Source organism: Orcinus orca, chromosome 1 (genome assembly GCF_937001465.1).
Source record: "Orcinus orca chromosome 1, mOrcOrc1.1, whole genome shotgun sequence".
Taxonomy (NCBI): domain Eukaryota; kingdom Metazoa; phylum Chordata; class Mammalia; order Artiodactyla; family Delphinidae; genus Orcinus; species Orcinus orca.
The window spans coordinates 142,980,879-142,989,815 of NC_064559.1; the positions used below are offsets into that span (position 1 = coordinate 142,980,879).

Below are 8,937 nucleotides of genomic sequence, written 5' to 3' on the forward strand. Positions count from 1 at the left end.
TATTGACTTATTAAATATAGGTCTGTTAAAATTTCCTTCTAAGATATAGGTGAATTTTTCCATAGTTCTTTCTTACTATGAAGATAAAAAATATTAACTCCCATCTAGTGTCCTGCTAGAGATGTAATGCCCACATATGACCACTGTACCTAATGTCTTATTACATCAACACTTCAGGTCCATTTTAGACCAGTTTTCTCTAATTGTTTAAGCTATTGATATAGTTGTTTAGATTTAGTCATTATGATATAATTTAGTGCTCACTTCACATAGGCTAGAATTGGAACAATACAGAGAAGATTAGCATGGTCCCTGCACAAAAATAATGTGCAAATTTATGAAGTGTTCTATATTTTTACATGGTAATTGTAAAGCATAATTCTCGCTGCTCTAATTCTAACCAGGATATCAAATTAAATAAAAATCATAACAATCTGTAGAAAGTAATAATTTCAAAAGGAATAATCTTTTATTTAGTTTAGTGTATTTAATTGCATTTACTTTGTTCTACTTATATACATCCATCTACTTAGTTTTTACCCTTATCTCCTCTGAATTAAAATAACTTCAACTTCTTTAAACTACCTCTTCTACATAATTTAACAAAGTGCTCTTCTAACATATTTCTATGCCACATTTCTTTTAAAGCACATTACTTTCTTAATATTCAAAATGATAATTCTGTCTACATCAATTTATTGAATGATTTTTAAAAGCAAATCATTATTTTAGGAGCTCTAGCAAAGTCGTAAATGAGCATGGCTTGACCCATTGCCTTGAGGGACTTGTAATTCAAGGAACGGAAAGATGTCTACCAAACCCAGTTCTCTTAATAGTATCAGCTAGCTTAAAAAGCACATATTTGCTTAAACAACCATTTTTTTTTCGTCAAAATAATCATGTTCCTTTACATAATTCTGTATGCTTTACAAATTGTTTTTGCATGTATCATCACATTTTCACAAGGATCCTTTTTGGAGAATTCTCCCACTTCACAGATTGGGAAATCTAGCCTCCCTGGGCCTCAGTCACTTAACTACGCATTAAGTTAATATTGGCATCCAAAGGAGGAAAGATCTTGAGACTTTTCCTTACTCTTGTCTCTTTGCTCCTGCAAAAACAGGAAGGATTGTCATCTGAATGGTCATGATCAAGGACAGGATTCAAAAAAACACCTAATGTTAATGTCCTTTCTTATATCTCTCCCTTGAAAGGGCAAGGGCCATTGTTTATTGCTTCAAGGAATAGAAGAAAATTCATACTAGAAGTTAGAAATTTAGATTATCTTCCTATTTCTCTCACTAAATGGGAAAAAAGACTAATTTTGAGAGAAACTGTGTACTGATATTTTGTTCAGTGAAAGTAGAAAAACAAATCCCTTTTAGATCCTTGCTATCCATCTCCATATGAAAGATTTAAAGGGAAGAAAATTAAATAACAATGTATTGCTGAAAGTGGACTGGTGGCTCCAGGCCACCAGTTGGATTTAGGCACCAGGTTAAACTTCAGATATAAGCAGACTTATGTCTATTTCAACCTCTCTTCCCTTTAACCCACAGCTCTAGAACCACAATCCTCAACAGTTCCTAAGCCAAAAAGCTCTTAGTACCACAAACATTTTCCAAAATTTGTGGAAAACTCATTTGCTGTTAAAACATGACTGGAACTGTTTTGCTAGTGTTTCTTAGTATTGTTAAAAACAAAGCCAAGGACCCAAAAAGTAGCCAGTTTTGTAAGCCCTATGTCACCAAACTGAGACTTAATTACAATTGCAGCTCTCCCAGAAATAGAATCTTAAACTAGTCAATCAGGAATTCCCTGATCAACACTAGTTAGGTAATGTGCTTGATAGACCTCTGACATCCTGTAAAGAAAAGTTACTTTGCAATAACCAACCTGTTCTTTGGCCTAGTATAACTTCCTTGTTCCTGCTTTCTTCTGCCTATAAAAGTCTCTCATTTTGCACATTTCCTCAGAGCTCCTTTCTATCTGCTGGGTTAAATGCTGCCCAATTCATGAATCATTGAGTAAAGCCAGTAGACCTTTAAAAGTGACTCAGTTGACTTTTTTTAACAGTTTGAATAGTCATGCTTTGTGAAGAAATGGTAGTGTATTAAACTAAGGGTCCCTGGCCAAACCCTCACATTATTTTCACTATACTACCTTGTGAGGGGTAATGGCCCAAACACCTTATTATATGCAGTGAATGCCCCTTCTAAAATATCAACGATTCTGAAATCTGAAAATCATTTCTCCCGAAGGGTCTCCCCTAACCTGTGATGTTGACTTGAACTACACAGATGGCCCAGGCAAGAACAAGGCAGAGAGAGTAAAACTGTATTTTTCCTCTAAGAGACTTGATTATGGGTCAACTTAATATTCATGTTATATGTATGTGAAAGAAGGAGATAAAGAGGGGGAGGGGAAAAGGAGAGATTATTCTTTGAATGCTGACATCAAAACTCCTTTATTACTCACAGCAATAGCAGTACCAGTGTTTCAGCATGTGTTCCAGATCTCTGAAATCTAGTTCTCATAGGGTGAGGTAAAGAGGGAGAGACATGGGCTTCCCTGGAGGCGCAGTGGTTGAGAGTCCGCCTGCCGATGCAGGGGACACGGGTTCGTGCCCCGGTCCACATGCACGCAGTGGCTAGGCCCGTGAGCCATGGCTGCTGAGCCTGCGCGTCCGGAGCCTGTACAACAGGAGAGGCCACAACAGTGAGAGGCCCGCGTACAGCAAAAAAAAAAAAAAAGAAAGAGGGAGTGACATCTATTCTCATAGAGGTGTGTTTTTAGTTTAGGAATCCAGTCTTTTATAATGGACAGTAAACCTGCCTGACCTTTGCTCCAGAAGCAGACATTTCCTTTGTTATATTGGATGGTACACTAATCCCCCCCATTTGCTTAGAATGTGGGTGGGGGGGAAGGAGGGGAAAAAAGGGACTATAGCTTTCAAGGCTGTTTGCTCTACAAACATCTTTGATAAGATAGTCCAGAAAAAGGTGGTCCAGGCCCTTTCTCAAAAGATGTGCAGAAATATGAGACATCTATGAAAATTGTCTCCTAACAATGTCTTCATAAGATCACATTTGTTACAAAATTAAAATGAAGACTTCATAAAATATTTATTTGCTTTTTAGTCAAGTCTTCATGTAAATTACCCATGTTTTCACCACCTGATTATTACATATAATTAAGGGTTAACTGTTTCAATTCTCGTGCCCAAATGGATAAAATTAAAAACAATTTAAGCCACTCATGGGGTTTCAGAGCTGCATATGTTTTTATATAATCATACTAGTATTTCTTATGAAAAGTAACTAAATAAAATAAATTCAGAAGTCAGCTGTCATTCGTAAATGAAGAATATTATTGAATCATTCATTGGGGATATATTTTATGTGGTATGTCCCAAATATTAAGAGCTTCTTTTATTTTTAAATACTTTCTCTCTTTAAAAATGTTCACAATATTTTAACAGTTGGCAATTATTTAATGATACAAGATAAGAATCGACATTTTGTTGGCTAGTAATTTGAAAAGTGTTAAGAACTATTAATTCTCCCGTATTTTTTTACTTGAAGACAGTTATAGAAAATGGTTTGCTATGATGCCAGATTCAACAAGTTGTATCTTTTAAAATTATAGTTGCTTTTAAACCATTTGTTTACGTAGCAGTCATTTATTTATTTATTTTAGCTATAAGTAGTAATCAAATAACCATGTTTGGCCTTTAGAAATCAAATCTCCCTAAGGATATTTACTTTATTTATTGTATAAGTGTAACTTGTTTGAAAACATAACAGATTTCTGGATTTCCCTTTCTTGAAATGGTTTGTGTTAGAAAAATAAATAAATGCTAATAGGAATAAAGATGTAGGCTACAGTACTAGGGAAAGCAACTCTGAATATATTCATTGAGAAGAATATATTATGCATAAATTTTAGACCATATACTCACACAATTTAAGGAAACAAGGGTTTTGGAAGTGGAGGAGACAGTTCAGCAAAGAAAAAGCTTTATTTTCAAAATTTGTAATGTGTTTATATTTGTATATATGTCTGTTTTTATTCATTGGTGAATTGAGGTGGCTAAACCAAAACTTATTATGAAAATAGCCTGTTGAAGTCAGAAAAATAAGCATTAAGTAATAATCAATAACTCATTTTAGTTTTTTAATTATTGTACCAGATTAGCCTTTGAAAATAGGAGTAACAAAAGTAATGGTGTGTTTAATTAACTATAGTCATTTTTCAATCCAAAAGTAATTGTAAAGCTTGAGAAATGAATCAATGATTGTTATGAGGCAATAGAAATTTTATGATAATAGTAGAACATGGATTTTCAACGTTGGTGATATTGACCCCAAGGGGGAGAAAACTGGCTTGGGAAGGGTGAAGAAACTTAGATAATACAATGCGTTTTGTTTTCCCAGAGCTCAAATCTACAGATAAACTCATATTCCTTAGTATTTAAAATCTTTTGTTCGTGTTGTAAATTTTTTTTTCTTATGGATAATAGGTAACGAAAAAAGATCGAGAAACACTGCTGTGTAGTATGCCAATAATTTCTAACTCTATCAAGAAGTAATATTTAAAAGAAAGTATTTTTCTGTGAGAAATAAAACACATATGTATTAAGGTTTGCTTTGGGCTAGTTGCCATGACATATCCAAGATATTTTCTTTAAATAAACTAATTTTAATCTGCTCTCTGCAAAAACAAACAAAAAAAACAAATTAGAAAACAGTGCTGTGAAATGTTGTATCCAGATGATGATAGATAGATAGATAGATCATAGATAGATAGATAGATAGATAGATGGTAGATAGGTAATTATTTAAAGCCTTATTTTATTTCTCCTCAGCTGGTTTCAGTGTTTTTCAATATATGAATTGAAATATCCAAAGAGAAAATATTTAAGAATCTTGTTAATACTTTGAGCCTAGGATGGATTAATCTAAACTACTTTAATTACTGAAAAAAAAGAAACTAAATAAAATAAGCAGGGTGGATAAAAATTCTTTTAATGAGCCTTTATTTAATCCTTTCTATAAATGTAAATTTCTAATGTATTATTTTTTGTAAGTAATTTTGTACTCCTAATATTTTTTTTCAAATTTTTAATAGTGGTACAACACTGATATCCAGTAGTTAGTTAAGTGAATCTCAGCAACATTTTTAGTGTTGGTAGAAATAAACACCCAAAACACACATACACACACACACACACACACACACACACACACACACAGAAACTCACATTCCACATCAATTTCAATAAACAGTGCTTCCAAAATACTTTTGCATTTTTCTTGTCCTGGTCTGGATAATTTTAGAATAGAGTTTCAGGCAAAAGTTAATGTCATTGCTTGTATTGTTCTACCACTTCATATGATATTTTATATTCCAGTGAATAACTCATCATTGGTTCACTGCCAAGTCGATTCCCTAAAGTTTTGCCTCCAAAGTTCAACATTAGAGTGCAAACAAGTCACTCTTTTAATTTTTCAGCCCTACTCCCAGGAGAGGGAAGTGAGGCAATAGATTAGAAAGTGAAATTGTGAAATAAAGACTAATGACATAAGGAAAATTAACACCATATTTATCTTTGTATCTCTTTTTAGTCTTGATAATAATATTCTTCAATCAAACTATTTCCTTGAGTTATATATACAGAAAAATGTCCATTTTATTCAGGCATTCAATAGCTTCAAAAGGCATTCATCTATGGCCTGAAGGTCATGTGTGATGTAGAAAACTAACAGTGCAAAATGATGTGCTAATGCTAAGGTGTATATGGCAATTAAAACTCATGACCTGGAAAAGTGTAAACACCCCTGTGATTAAAGCATCTGAAAGGTAAATATAAAGTGAAAGTAAATAAATCACCCTGTCCACAAGTAGCTATGTTTCAGAAAGCACCATGCCCTTTTCAGTCAGTTTCTTGTTGGTAGTTACAATAAATAGTCCTATAATCTAAATGTTTGGGGGCAAATAAGGTTTGTCCTTATGCAACCCTAATTTTTCAGTCATCTTGTACAATATTGTACACTGAAACAAATCATTCTCTTAATAACCCTCTCCTTTTAAAGTGGCCTTTCCATCAGTGCATAGTTGACAGCTGGCCACTTGGGGCCAGGAAAGGAAGAAAAAGAGAGAACTTAATGAATTGGTAAATGCTTTTTAAAGCATTTCTGTGCATATCTAGGAAAATGTTTTAATTTTCTCTGGAGTTTGAGTCTTTATAGGTAGCCATCTCTTTGAATAAATGGCTACTATAATATCATATATCTGGAGCAGGCCATATTGTACTTTACAAAGAGAATTATAAGCAGCTAAAATGTGTTGCTTTGAAATCACTTTAGGGGTGTAAACTCTTCAAAGATATCTTTCTGCTTTGGAAATCCTTTTTCCTCTCTACATGCAATCAAATGCCTTAGAATAAGCTTTTCACCAAATAGATTGCATCCAGGAACTTGCTGTGCTTCTAATAATGACTCACCTTGCTGCTGTTCAGCTTCAGAAGAGAAAACTGCTGTGAAGAACTAGCTCTAGTAGTCTGGCATAGATAATAAAACACATTTTTCTGACAGTAATCTCCCCTTCATTGTAAATTTTCACTTGGCTTCTATGAAGCTTACCATGAAAAAATAAAGTGAAGATGTTATGTATGTGATTAATTTTTCTTAAGAATTGTTAATATGGAGATCAATAAAGTCTTCTGGTTTGGTGCATGTGTTGCCTGGAGTATCATTGCCCTAAAAAGACTCAAGTTGACACTAGCACTGGATAGGACAGCTATTCCCATTTCTTCCCCTGAAGGTTTCCCATGCCTTTCCTGGCAAAGAAGGGGAGCTTGACTGGCAAAAAAAAGGGCTTATGCTTACATAATGCCAGTATAACCAGAGAATTATGTCAAAAGCAAAATCAATTCACAAAAGAAAATTGGCATCACAAAATGAAATAATATTCTTTAAATGGCATTGATAGTTTGTAATACAAATCTTCAAATTAATCAATAATGATGAATACAAAGCATATTATGAATCTTGACATTTCACATTTTATCATACTATTCTGACAACTGTCGATTGTGAAGATGCTTAAAAATATGTTTCTTTTTCTCATCCCACTGTATTCTTTAGGGCTTGATATAAAATTAAACATTCATTATTCAATAATTATTGATCTAGGGCTTACTATATGCCAGACCCTTGATAACAGCAAAAAACTTATAGATGAAAAAGATCGACTCCTGACTTTATTCCTCATTGTATCTCCAGCACCTAGAATCATGACTGCTCCGTAATAGGCCATAAAAGTTTGCTGAAAAATAATTTGTAAACTATTGACTGTGTCTAAGCCTGAGGATGTTCTTATGTTACCCTCACTGCTTATATAATGGGGATCAAAATAGACTTCAGGGAGTCTACCAAACAGTCAGTTTACAAGGAAAATGTGGCAGGAGCAGCTGGGAATGGAACATAGGGATGGTGAACATTTTGCGGTTTAGAGTAAATGTATTCTGAGTACTAGAGGTAAGGGGTCAGTGACATTTTTCTAAGTAGCAATACTATTTAAGTCATTCCCTTCTTTCTCAAATCCAGAGAGATGTATAAAATATTGCCATGGTTCAATTGCTGCAGATATATCGAATTAGGAGCGAGATAGCCCTTTAGCATGTGTAAGACTATGTGACACAGCAAACAGAAAACAATATTGCAGAGCTATAAAAATATAATTAATGCTGGTTGTATTTTAAAGACACATTTGGATAGTTACAGAAACATAGACATAAATTTATAGCAGCAAATTAATTAATTAGTGCTCAAACTGAAGTGAGTCCATATATATCATGTATGGGAATGAAATACAGAATTTGATCATTGAAAATGAATCAAATGAGAAAAGAAGATAACAATATAATGTCAGCAAGGAGATATCTCCCCTGTCCCATTTTCCTTTATGTAATAAGCACAGTGCCAAAATGATAAGGCATTTATAGGTAACACTAGAATTGCACAGTAATCATGCCTATATATTAGTTCTAGTATGTATGTATGTATAACATACACATATAATACTGTTAGCAAATTTATAAAAAATCAAATTATATAATCTAATATACAGTATATATCTAATACTATTATATTCATGGAATACTATAAAATTATATATGGTATCTAGTGTGTGTGTGTATATATATATATATATAGAGAGAGAGAGAGAGAGAGAGAGAGAGAGATTTATTTCAATGGCTTCCTCTTATTTTCTAAACTTTTGAATAAGTAAATAAACAAAAAGGCCATAATGAATAACTGGTACTGTACTTTCACTCCTACCCTAAACAACTGTACAACGGGCCAAAATATATGAGGCAACTATTATCAGTTGGTGGTACCAGAGCACTGTGATGCTGGAGAGAAAGGAAACATATGAAGTCAGACTCAGTTCTCTCTGGTTCTTTGACGGGGCCAGTCTTCTAACCCCATGCAGAGTATGGAAACTAAGGCAAGCGTGGCAGTCTTGCTGAGCTGAGAGAAAAGTTGAGGACTTCAGAAGCATCTGTATTTGCAGGTACAATACCAGAGAGCAGGGAGCTGTGGGGATGGGAGAGGTGAAACGTCTATGTTGGGCCTCCCCATGAGTTGTCAGCTGAGGACAAGATTGCATATGCACAGTAAAAGATTCTGAGAAACATATTTACTGAGACTGGCTGAGACCAACTGGAGATTACATGGCTGAGTGATACGGAAGTTCCTAGCCAGCCAGAGTAAAGAAACCTTGCTAAGCACCTTGGAATTCAGCTGAGATGCACAGAAAGACCAAACTTTAGAGTAAGAACCACCTTCTAGTGTAAAGAGCATGCCTTGGGACAAATAACAAAAGCAGAATAGATCTTCTTTAGCAAAAATAAAATCAAGCCTGAACGAA

The 8,937-nt window shown here is 34.1% G+C and overlaps 1 pseudogene; it reads left to right on the forward strand.

The window, feature by feature from the left end:
* The first annotated feature begins 256 nt into the window (after positions 1-256).
* On the forward strand, positions 257-357 carry LOC117196791 (uncharacterized; annotated as a pseudogene).
* The last annotated feature ends 8,580 nt before the right edge of the window (positions 358-8,937 follow it).